A 13661-nucleotide genomic window follows, 5' to 3' on the forward strand; every position below is an offset into this window, starting at 1 on the left:
TTTATTGTTCATAAAAGGATTTGTTTAAAAATTCTCTGTTTTCAGTGTGAGGCTCTCTTGAGCACTGGTTTGAAGTCACGGTCATTCAAGTGAATAAAGTTTTCAGTTGCTAGTAGGGGACTTAATGATAGGTTAGTCTAAGGCTCTGTAGTTACTGAATTTGGTTTAAAACATTTATTAATGCAATATATGAAATATTATCTTTGTAATAACCTGTGGAATAACATGGAATAACAAGACTCTTGTTGCTGAATTACTTATGTTGAAGCGAGTTTTGGAAATGTGGAGGAAAGCTTTGTTTAGTTTGCCCTTTGTCTCTGTGGCTAAAGAGAAGAAATACTATCTTCAGGTAATGTTCTTATACTAAGAATATTATTGTAATAAGATCTATTACTGGCAGCTGTGTTAATAAAGGTTTCTTTTGTTGCATCCTGAAGTAGCTTTAAAAGTTGACCATTTATGAAGATAAATTTTTTTTTATTATTTATATAAAAGGAGAAAGGGTCATTAAATCAAAAGAATAATTGAAAATTGTGTTAAAATTTATGAACTTTTCCTTAGGAAGTAAACAGAATACTTCAATTGGTACATAAACATATAAATCAGAAAACAGCATTTAAACTGAATAGCAGTATTCAAATGAAGCCTGGAAAGGAAAGAGTGTTTAAGGAAACATATCCTATCTTGAGGGCCATTTGGGAGTAGTTAGGGGAAGAAGAGCCAGATTCATTGGTGCTTAGGTAAAACTTCAGGCCTGTGGTTTGTTGTTCTGCAAAAATGAATAATAACATTTTTCATTAGTATGATACTCACTGGTTTTTAAGGCGTTTTTACAAATACAATGTTACATTAAATTACATTTACTGTTGTGATTTCCGCAGGGGAAAAAATGTATTGGAATGGCAAGACTATTATACTGGTGGTCCAAAAAATCTGGGTTCTAGTCCCAGTTTTGCCATTAACTATGTCTTTCAGGCCAGGAGCATAATCTCCTGGACCTCAGTATTTTCATTGGTAAAATAGGACTTTAACCCTAATATTATGGGTTAACTCAATAACACTCAGAAACATTTTATTGAATGAATAGCTCTAAAGTTCTTGGTTCTAAATCTTTTTAACGTTATTTCAGAGGCCAAATAGCCAACAAAGCTGGTCCTACCTCGTAACATCCTCTCAACTTAGACCAAAGTAACAAAATGATTGAAAGGATCCTTTTTATTGAGAAGGTATGTTAGTTACAAGTTAGACTACCCCCCAAAAAAAAAAAAAATTACATCAAGGTCCCATCGCATTTGACTTTTGAAAACTTCTATTGTATAAAGACTGTGGGATAGTAAAAATATTTTTTTATGAGGTATAAATTTGTTCCTTAAAGTGTTACATTTGTGTTAAAAAAAGAGAATCAGTTTCTTGCATGTTTATTAGATTAAAAGTTTAGTGCTTAAGATAGTTTTTTTCCAGTTTTGATTTCTATAACTCTTGGAAGTGCTTTGTAAATGTAATCGTTAAAGTGGCATACTTCTATTTGACTGTGTCTTAACAGAAAATCTCTGTTCTGAGTTTTGTCAGTTCTAAACTTCATATTTTTAGCATGTGATTCTAAAAACAAAAACAAAACAAAACAAAACAAAACCCAGGGTGTCCTGGCCAGGAACAATCAACAGTAATCTAGTAAATATCTTTGGATACTGATGTCCGTATTCTGGGATAGAACCAATTTGTAATTCATGAATTTCAATTATTTTTACTTGTATTATTCCTTTTCACTCAATTCGGAATCTGTTTCAGGAATAAATGGTTAGTTGGCATGGTAGGAATAAATGTGGATGGTTATACGGGCAGTGTCTCTCCAACAGGGTATTTCTGTTCCTTGGATATTGCTGTCTGCACAGTTGAGAGAGCCCATGGTCTGATCAGTTGCCTCATAGAGGAAAATAAGATGGATCTTTTAGGTAAAAAAAAGTAGGAAATAAGCAAATATTTTCTGTTGCTATTTTTTGATGGAATGGAATGGAGTTGTTGTGATTTCTATGTCCCATTATTTTCTTATTGAGAATTGGCATCTGTAATGTTAGGAACTCTGTGTTAAAAAAAAAAAGTTTTATGTCTTGCTTGCTGCTATTGACTATTTCTGTGTATGTTTGCACTTTACAAAACACAAAGGAATATCCTTGAGCCCTCAAGTCATTTCTTATTGCCTCTTTTCTGTCTGAACTTTACTGGGAATAGAAGGAAGCATGCTGGGGCTGGTTCTTCCATATCCGCAGTTAGTGTGTATTCATTATCATATTCTGGTGCTAGGATAGCTAGATTTGGTCTTTACTTGGAGGTTACCATTTAGCAGGGAAATGGTATGAAGCTATAGAAGCTGACACTGCATTTCAGTTAGAACTCTGTGAAAGCTTTCTACCTTAATGCTTTTTTTTTTTTTTTTTAAATTTTTAACCACTTAGGATTGTCTATGTAGGGGTAGCAACAGGAAGCGAATAGTTGTAGCATCAGCAAAAGCTGCAGGAATATCAGTTAGCTGCTCATTGAGATCCTGATGAACTTAAACAGTAAAACTGGGTAGGGTAGGAGTGAGGAATGAAATCAAAACTTAATAAGACATGGCTCTGCTCTATAAAGCTTAGAGAGAGAAATCAAATTCATCAGTTTGTATCAGAATTGTCCTATCATTTGTGACCCCATTGGATTTTATTTTATTTTTTAAAGATTTTATTTATTTATTTGATAGGTAGAGATCACAAGTAGGTAGAGAGGCAGGCAGAGAGAGAGGAAGGGAAGCAGGCTCCCTGCCAAACAGAGAGCTGGATGCGGGGCTCAATCCCAGGACCCTGGGATCATGACCTGACCTGAGCTGAAGGCAGAGGCTTTAAACTGCTGAGCCACCCAGGCGCCACCCCCCCATTGGATTTTATTTTTTATTTATATATTTTTCTTTTCTTATTTATTATTATTATTATTCAATTTATTTTTTATTTTCAGCACAACAGTATTCATTATTTTTGTACCATACCCAGTGCTCCATGCAATCTGTGCCCTATATAATACCCACCACCTGGTATCCCGGCTTCCCACCCTCTGCCCCTTCAAAACCCTCAGATTGTTTTTCAGAGTCCATAGTCTCTCATGGTTCACCTCCCCTTCCACTTTCCCCCAACTCCCTTCTCCTCTCTAACTCCCTATGTCCTCCATGCTATTTGTTATGCTACACAAATAAGTGAAACCATATGATAATTGACTCTCTCTGCTTGACTTACTTCACTCAGCATAATCTCTTCGAGTCCCATCCATGTTGCTACAAAAGTTGGGTATTCATCCTTTCTGATGGAAGCATAATACTCCATAGTGTATATGGACCACATCTTCCTTATCCATTTGTCCGTTGAACGGCATCTTGGTTCTTTCCACAGTTTGGTGACCATGGCCATTGCTGCTATCAACATTGGGGTGCAGATGGCCCTTCTTTTCACTACATCTGTATCTTTGGGGTAAATACCCAGGAGTGCAATGGTAGGGTCATAGGGAAGTTCTATTTTTAATTTCTTGAGGAATCTCCATACTGTTCTCCAAAGAGGCTGTACCAACTTGCATTCCCACCAACAGTGTAAGAGGGTTTCCCTTTCTCCACATCCCCTCCAACACATGTTGTTTCCTGTCTTACTAATTTTGGCCATTCTCACTGGTGTAAGGTGATATCTCAATGTAGTTTTAATTTGAATCTCCCTGATGCCTAGTGATGATGAACATTTTTTCATGTGTCTGATAGCCATTTATTTGTCTTCATTGGAGAAGTGTCTGTCCATATCTTCTGCCCACTTTTTGATATGATTGTCTGTTTTGTGTGTGTTAAGTTTGAGGAGTTCATTATAGACCCTGGATATAAACCTTTTGTCTGTACTGTCATTTGCAAATATCTTCTCCCATTCCATGGGTTGCCTCTTTGTTTTCTTGAGTGTTTCCTTTGCTGTGCAGAAGCTTTTGATTTTGATGAAGTCCCAAAAGTTCATCTTCACTTTTGCTTCCTTTGCCTTTGGAGACATATCTTGAAAGAAGTTGCTGATATCGAAGTGGCTGATATCGAAGAGATTACTGCCTATGTTCTCCTCTAGGATTCTGATGGATTCCTGTCTCACGTTGAGGTCTTTTATCCATTTTGAGTTTACCTAACCAAAGAGGTAAAGGATCTGTACTCGAGGAACTACAGAACACTCATGAAAGAAATTGAAGAAGACACAAAAAGATGGAAGACCATTCCATGCTCTTGGATTGGAAGAATAAACATTGTTAAAATGTCTATGCTACCTAGGGCAATCTATACTTTTAATGCTATTTCGATAAAAATTCCACTGTATTTTTCAAAGAGCTGGAGCAAATAATCCTAAAATTTGTATGGAATCAGAAGAGATTTTTGTTTTGTTGAAAAACAAAAATAAAACGGGGGGCATCACATTACCTGATTTCAAGCTTTACTACAAAGCTGTGATCACCAAGACAGCATGGTACTGGCATAAAAACAGACACATAGACCAGTGGAACAGAGTAGAGTGCCCAGATATGGACCCTCAACTCTATGGTCAAATAATCTTAGACAAAACAGGAAAAAATATACAGTGGAAAAAAGACAGATAAACCCCATTGGATTTTAAATAACCCCATTGGATTTTAAATAACTCAAAAATTGCAGTAGAATCTTACAAAACGTGATATCCAATATACCTAACCCAGTGCCTGGCACAGATTTTATCTGAATGACTGACTGAGTGAATAAATTCTGAAATAACTTTTCATGCTATCCTAGGTGTATTTGATATCTCATTGTATGTTATTTACACAAAGTTGCCAATAAAGAAGTATCTGAGTAATGAGAGACAATTTCCTCTGAGTTAGCTAATCCTTGATTTTTAGATCCAGAATGCAGTATAGTAGGACAACTTAAGACGTCTGAAATTTCTTCAGAAAGGATTGTCCATTATGTGAAATCTGATTTTTGTTTTATGGTTAGAAATTTGTTCACCTGCAATATATTGTAGTAATGGCAGCTACTTACTATATAAGATGCTGAGTCTTTGAAAATTTTTACTGAAATTGTTAAATTTTGTAAAACCTAGTATCTGGACAATCTCTTTAGGAATGGTGGTTGTGGATGAATTGCATATGCTGGGAGACTCTCACCGAGGATATGTGCTGGAACTTTTGCTTGCTAAGATTTGCTATATTACTCCAAGTCAGCATCTTGGTGAGTACCTGAAATAATTGAGTTCCCGAGATTCTAAGCAGTGCTAAGGAAGTGTTTGCAAAAGTGCACAGTAAGTATGAATTAAATAAATTAAAGACGGACAGTAAAACCTATTTAGAACAAAGTCAGGTATGGAAATTCATTTTTGTTTTAAAAGAAATACTTAAGATTGAGAGTGATTTCAGATGATTTTGTAAACATTTTAAAATTTCAGGTTGTACACCACTTTTATGATAAAATTTAAAAAACCCAGTTTTTGTATTTGTCAGTTATACATCATTCTATTTAAGCAATCAAAACTAATTTTGAAAAATAGCATTTCTTTATCCCCTCTTCCCAGAGGCAACTACTTTCAACTCTAGCAGCTTTAAAAAAAATTATTTACAATGTTATTTCTAAATGTAGCCACTTGTGTTTTTAATTTTATTTATTTATTTATTTATTTATTTATTTGACAGACAGAGATCACAAATAGGCAGAGAGGCAGGTAGAGAGAGAGGGGGAAGCAGGCTCCCCGCTCAGAAGAAAGCCCAACATGGGGCTTGATCCCAGGACCTCAGGATCATGACCTGAGCTGAAGGCAGAGGCTTTAATCCACTGAGCTACCCAGGGACCCCTGTATTTTTAGTTTTACACATTATATACTAACTAGTTATTATGAAAGATGAAGACCTAGCTCTTCTCTAAAATTTTTACTCACCCAACCCAATCTCCTCCCACCTGACGCTACAGTCTCTCTTTGTCCTCTCATCATCTTCCCTTTCTCCAAATACTGTTAAGTCATAATTTTGCTCATATCAATATTTAATGTTAGACTGTTATGGCTATATAAATGCCTTTTCCAACTGAAGCATGTGGTATATTATGATTACGTTTATCTTCAAAATAACTTTTTGTTTTCTCTGACATTAATAAATATCTTTTTTGTTTGATGGCTTGGTTTGCTATGTACTTTTCACTGATTGATTCCCCAGCCTCTTTCCCATTTACGTAAATCTCCATCCAATATGTTTTAACACATTTGCTATTCTATCGAACTCATCTTCTTGAAGTTTCTCCAAAAGACTTCTGAATTATTCCAATCTGGATACGTGGGCAAACTATACATGTGCTGCATAGTACTTATTTTAGGATCCTTTCTTTATTATTCATTCCTATTGCTTTGTGCTTGAGTCAGTGTCCCCCCCCCTCTTTTAGATTACATATGTTTTTTTCTTGATTTATTTCCTCATTTTGGTGGGGACACCTTCCAGGAAGTTCTACTTTATTTTAGTGTTCAGTCTATCCATATAATGTTTTTGAAAGTTTGCATATCTGAAATGCCTTACCGTTATTTTGTAGATTGCCCAGGTGCAGAAGTCAAGATTTTATGATGCTTATCCTTTATCCTTTGTATAATTTTTTTTAATTCACTCTGGGAGATTTTAGGGGCTCCTTTTCTTCCTCCCCCATGTTGTGAAATTTCACACTGATGTGTCTTGGTGTTCCATTTTTGTTCATTGTGTTGGGTGCGCAATAGATTCTTTCAATGTGGGAGCTCTTGTATTTCAGTTTAGGGAGATTTAATGCCTCCTTCAGTATATGAGAAAACATGGAGATAATTGTTTATATACCAGATCAGTAGGAATATGGTATATATGACTCCTGTAATTAGAAAATTTGACCTAATGGATGTATGTAGAATAATCACCAAATAAAAGCAGAATATATATTCTTTTCAGTGTGCATAGTAAAATTTTACTATATGCTGGGCCATAAAGGAATACATTTTAAAGAATTTAAGTAATTTTTTTTTTTTTTTTAAAGATTTTATTTATTTATTTGACAGAGAGAAATCACAAGTAGATAGAGAGGCAGGCAGAGAGAGAGAGAGAAGCAGGCTCCCCGCTGAGCAGAGAGCCCGATGCGGGACTCGATCCCAGGACCCTGAGATCATGACCTGAGCCGAAGGCAGCGGCTTAACCCACTGAGCCACCCAGGCGCCCCAAGAATTTAAGTAATTTAAAATATATTCTTTGACAAATGGAATTACATTAAAAAATAATTGTAGGAGAGTCACAACTAGAACAGTTCTCCTGGAAATTGGAATATATATTTTTACCCATTTGGGGTTAAAAAAAAATCACAGTAGAAATTGGAAGATAGTTTGAATTGAAAGTATATCTTCTAACAAAACTTGTGAAATGCAGCTAAAGTTTAAAGGGGAGTTGATAGTATAAAATGCATGTATTACTGAAGAAGAGAGACTGAAAAATTAATGTATTATTCATCTCAAGCACTTAGAGTAGTAAAATAATGCCACAGAAAGTAGAAGGAAAGAAATAATAAAGACAAGAGCAAAAATTAATGAAAGAAGGAAGCTAATAATCCAGAACATTCAAGCAATTCAACAAATCAAGAAGAAAAAACCCAATATATCAATGGGCAAACACCTTCAACAGATATTTATAAGATGGTATCCAAATGGTCCATAATCATGAAATAATACTTAATCTCATTAGCATTCAAAGCAATATAAGCTACTTCTTCAAAGAGATATTATGACACACTCTCCAAAATAGCTAACATTAAAAAGATGGACAATACTGAGTGGTGACAAAATGTGGAACAATAAAACACACATGGATCATAGAGATACTTTAGTACAGTCTCTTTGGAAAATAGTATGACATCAATAAAACTGAAGATGATCTATAACCCAGTGATTTTACTTCTAGGTATATACCTTAAAAATGTCTGGGTGTATGCACCCAAGGACATGACCAAGAATAGTGTTAGCAGCACTATTTGAAACTAATTCAAAATGCATGAAAGACCTATCTGTAAGACAGAATGCCATCAGAACCCTAGAGGAGAGTATAGGCAGTAACCTCTTTGCCCTGGGCTGTAGCAACTTCTTACTAGACATGTCTAGTGGAGGGAATTTTAAAATTTCTTTGTTCAGGTTGCATCCTGTTGCATTCCCTTTCCTCTCTGGAGGGAAGGGAAATAAAAGGAAAAATGAATTATTGGGAATTTATTAAGATAAAGAGCTTCTGTATAGTGAAGGAAACAATAAACAAAACTAGAAAGCAACCTTTAGAATGGGAGAAGATATTTGCAAATGACACATCTTTTTTTTTTTTTTAAGATTTTTTTTTATTTATTTGACACACACACACACACACACAGAGAACACAAGTAGACAGAGTGGCAGGCAGAGGGAGAGGGAGAAGCAGGCTCTCTGCTGAGCAGGGGGCCCTATGTGGGTCTTGATCCCAGGACCCTGGGATCATGACTTGAGCCAAAGGCAGCTGCTTAACCAACTGAGCCAGCCAGGTGTCTGGAAATGACATATCTGATAAGGATTAGTACCCCAAATCTAAAGAATTTATCCAACTCAACACCCCAAAAAACAAATAATCTAGTTAAGAAATGGAGAAGACATGAACAGATATTTTTCCCAAGAAGACATCCAGATGGCTATTAGACACATGAAAAGATGCTCGACATCACTCATCATCAGGGAAATACAAATCAAAACCACAGTGAGATAACATCTCATACCTGTCAAAATGGCTAAAATTAACAACACAAGGAAACAACAGATGTTGGCAAGGATTCAGAGAATCCTACTTGTGATCTCTGTCAAATAAATAAATAAAGTCTTAAAAAGAAAAGAAAAGAAAAGAAAAAAAAGAAATGTTTTCTCTCTAAAATGGTGCTGATTCTGAAAACAACTTTTAATTTCTTGTGTCAACAAGTAATGATAACCTTACCACAAACCATACAGAGGTTTTGTCTTAAGCAATGGGGAAGAGGTTTGTTTAATTAAATATCAAGATAGCAGAAAATACTATTTTTTTCTTTTTAAAAAAAATTTTTAATTTTTAATTAACATATAATGTATTATTAGCCCCAGGGGTACAGCTCTGTGGATCTCCAGGTTTACACACTTCATAGCACATACCTTCTGCAGCAAATACTGTTTCTAATGTGGTACATTATTTTGGGTGTGGCAAAATTTTTGTAAGTCTTCTAACATTAAAGAACTTTCACAGGAACTCTGTCATTCCATATTCTCTGGCATGTAGTTTATTGACTCCAGTATTATACTATATGTCAAACAGACAAACAGTTCTGTGGCTGCTGAAGAGAAATTAGAGTATCTAGGAGAAAAGGGAAAGTCTTAATGGGAAAATAAGTGGGATATTCTGGGTACAAAAAGCTGGATAGTATCTGAGGAAGTGACTTTTAGAATAATTTGACTTTGTCATCACATCTTCATTTCAACCATCAAGAAGGGAAGATGAGGAAGTAAAGGGCACAGCCTACCCCTTAAGGGCACTTCCCTGGAGTTGCATGAAATGTTTCTCCTCACATATAATCAGGGCACACAGTTACTTTCCCCAACTGCAAGGAAGACCATATCTCCAACTAACATATAGAGATTTTATTAAAGGAAAAATGAGGGGCACCTGGGTGGCTCAGTTGGTTAGACAACTGCCTTCAGCTCAGGTCATGATCCTGGAGTCCTGAGATTAAGTCCTTCATAGGGCTCCTGGCTCAGCAGGGAGCCTGCTTCTCCCTCTGACCATCTCCCCTCTTATGCTGTTTCTCACTCTCTCTCTCAAATAAATAAATAAATAAAACCTAAAAAAAAAAAAAAAAAAAAGTAAAAATGAAAGAGCAGCTGTCTGTTTCAGCCCTAGTAACAAATGATTTATCTACCTGAAATCCCTTCAGGGTCATTAGGCTGTCTCTCTTTTAGACCCTAAAAATTCTAACGATTAAAAAAAACTTTGAAACTCATTGGATTTCCCCTATTATAGGCATCAGAGAAGTTTATCCTGCTTCTTTTACTTTACATATAAAATATGCAGGTTACTTGTGTTTAAAGAAGGCTAGAGAAAGACTATTCCTATTTGCTTCCCTCTTTTCTTTCCTCAATTGATTTCTTTGTAGACTTGTAACTCTGGAGAGGAAGTATAAGTTCATCTTACACAACTGCTTTCTCTTAGGGTCAGAGGGTCTTTAAAGTAATACAGAATATAAGGAGGTTTTCTTTGCCTTCCTACATTAGCTTGTACTTCTCTTTCTCGTGGGGAAGAATAATTGGAAGGTTGGTGCCCTGGCCAAATTATCAAGCCTTAAATTAGATAGCATTTAAACAGAACTAAAATATACCACAATAATTTTGTTTCTGAGGTCTTGGAAACTTCTGAGATTTTGACTTTTTATAACGCTCCATTTCAGGATAGCATATGGCTTGCTCAGAACTTCCAAATTGGGGAATGTGTGAATAGTGTTTCATATCAATTACACTGATATGCGTACTTGGTCATGCTTTTTGGATTGTGTAGCATCTTTGTAACTTCTTGGCATTTTATAAATGATCTGAATATCTCCTAGACAGTTAATGGTGTTTTATTTAGATGATACTTGAATCTTTCTGTGGAATTCCCGGAACTTTCCTGTATAAGATGTTGGTGCTTTGTGCCAAAATAGTGATTTGTAAGTTAGTAGTAATAATTGGTTTGATTCTAATTGGCTTCTCTATTGTGGTATGCCTCTCTTTTAGACCCTAAAAATTCTAACGATTAAAAAAATCAACAACCTCCTCAGATGGGTGGAAGCAGGAACCTGAACTGTATATATTGCCATTAATTTGGACATTTTCATAAATCTTGCTTCATCTTGAAAAAGGTTATCCATTTTGTTGAATCAAAACCTGAAAGTTACATTTTTACTTTGCTGCTAATGCTAGTTGATACCTTTTGTAGATAATTTCTAAATCTTATGCTGGGCTATTTTGTAGTGCTTGCAAGAGCCTTGTGATACATTTTATTCACCTGTTTTTTTATTGTTTGTCTGATGGCACCTATCTTTTTGTAATTTTATCTGGGATAAATAATCAACAGTCATCAAGTTTATAGTCCTTTATCTTTATTCTGTCTTGGTTCTCAATTTGGCAGTCAGTGTTAGGAAAGCAGCATTTTCTCTCTGTCTAGAATGGTGAGTATACTCTACCACAATGCCACTTTTGGCTTTCTCTAATGCAAGTGACCTTCCTTTTGCACCTTGAACATCTTATGTACTTGTATCTTTTCCCCTACTATTGGATACATTTCTGAAAAAAAATTGTGGTTTTCTCTAGTTGTAATTGCTTTAAGTAGTATTTATGTTTGTATAAATTATATATTTGTATATGTTTATAAAGCATAAATGCTATCACATATTTTTATTCCTTTGATTGTCACAATAACCTAAAGTGTTTAGATTAGTGAATGTTATAATTTCTAGGTTTCTGTAAATATTTTTGAATTCATATTATCATATATAACTAATAGTAATTTGCATCTGCATTTTCCTTTATAGTTTCCAAAATACTTCTATTATTATTATTATACACTTAATTAGCAAGAACTGACAAATGACAGTTTAATAGGACAGAAGGCCTACATATATTGTTTGATATTAATATTTTCATTTTTTGCATACACAGAGGCTTTTATGGAAAAACAGTGAGGATCCAAAGAAGCAGTTAGATGTTAGGGTCTTTATACCCTTTTAACAAAAGGCAATAGAGGGACGCTTGGGTGGCTCAGTTGGTTAAGCAGCTGCCTTCGGCTCAGGTCATGATCCCAGCATCCTGGGATCGAGTCCCACATCGGGCTCCTTGCTCAGCAGGGAGCCTGCTTCTCCCTCTGCCTCTGCCTGCCATTCTGTGTGCCTGTGCTCGCTCTCTCCCCCTCTCTCTCTCTGATAAATAAATAAAATCTTAAAAAAAAAAAACTACAAAAAAAAAAAAACCAAAAGGCAATAGAATTGAGAAGTGACAAGGCAAAGGAAAAGGGCCTAGGGATTCTAGGGGTGGTAAATTGTAGGAAGGTAAATATGTACTGGAAACTAATGGAAGTTATAGATTTTTTAAAAAAAATTTAATTCAATTAGCCAACAAAGAGTATATCATTAGTTTCAGATGTAGTGTTTAACAATTCATCAGTTAAGGATTATTTAGAAAGGATTATGCAAACCCACACTGGTGCTCACTTCTGTTCAGTGGAAGTGATAAGAGGAACACCTTCACGAAGAGAAATTTATATCTTGGTTCTAGACAAGCAGGGTTAGGGCAAGGAGCTCTTTCTGTTTCCTAAGTGCCTTCAGGTCACAATAATCCTTATGCCAAAGTGCCATAGGCACATTTGGATCCCCTTCAAAGTTCAGAAAATGAGAGCATCAGCAATAATTCTATGACCATAATAACGGCTATCATCTATTAACTTCTTTTTAAACAACACAACTGAAATTCTCTTTGGCAGGTATCTTAAGCAAATATGTTGGGATTTTATAAATGTATGGTTTTTTGGTTATAGATGAGTATCTTAGTTTGTAAGAACTCTGAAAAATCAAAAGACATAGCTCTACTTCAGGGATCTCTAAAACCTGTTCGTAGCTGTTTGCAAAGACAAGAAGGAAAAGAAGTAACGGCAAGCATGATAAGAGTGATTCTGGAGGTAATAAAGAGTTCACTAAATTACCATTTGCTCTTTTGTGCTTATAATATGATGGTAGAACGTAAACATGTGAAGAAAAATCTTAGCTTTGTTTCTTTATGTTCTTTTATAAGATTTTTTATAGTGTTTCTTATGAGATTGTTTATAGTTTCCCTATTTTTCTTTATGTTTCCCTATGTTTATGTTTCCCTATTTTTCTTTATGAGATTGTTTATAGTTTCCCTAGGTCAGAATCTCTTGTATTTAAGTTATTTCCTGGAGTTTAATATAGCTAGTACTGTATCAGTACATTTCAAAACAGTAGATTAAAACCCAAATGCCAGATTATTCTTTTTATTTTTTAGGTATACTTTATTATCTAAGGTATACTTTATTATCTTAGGTATACTTTATGATCTAAACCAAAATCAAGAGTTGGACGCTTAACCAACTGAACCACCCAGGTGCCCCTATTTTCAGAATTTTTAAAAAGATGACAGAAATGGACAGTAGTTCTTCCATCCAGATAATACCTATGGCATTAAAATAAAATAAAATTAGGGTGCCTGGATGGCTCAGTCGGTTAAATAGCTGCCAGGGCGTAGGTCATAATCTTGGTACTGGGATCCAATCCTGCATGAGGTTCCCTGCTCAGTTCCCTGCTTCTCCGTCTCCCTCTGCCTGCTGCTCCCTCTGCTTGTGCTCTCTCACTCTCTCTGTCAAATAAATAATATTTTTTAAAAAAATAAAATTACAAGTAGACATGCTTAGAAATTTCAAACAACATGGAAGGATCTAAAGTGAAAAACAAAAGTTTCTCTTCTGCATCCTCAAAGGTAACTGGCTTCCTTATTTTAAATGTTTTGTGTCATTCAGGAAAGTTTTCTGTTTATATACCAACATGCCTTGCTCTGGGCTTCAGTGCTGGTACTGGGGGTACTGAT

This window comes from Mustela lutreola, chromosome 2 (assembly GCF_030435805.1).
Source record: "Mustela lutreola isolate mMusLut2 chromosome 2, mMusLut2.pri, whole genome shotgun sequence".
Lineage (NCBI taxonomy): Eukaryota > Metazoa > Chordata > Mammalia > Carnivora > Mustelidae > Mustela > Mustela lutreola.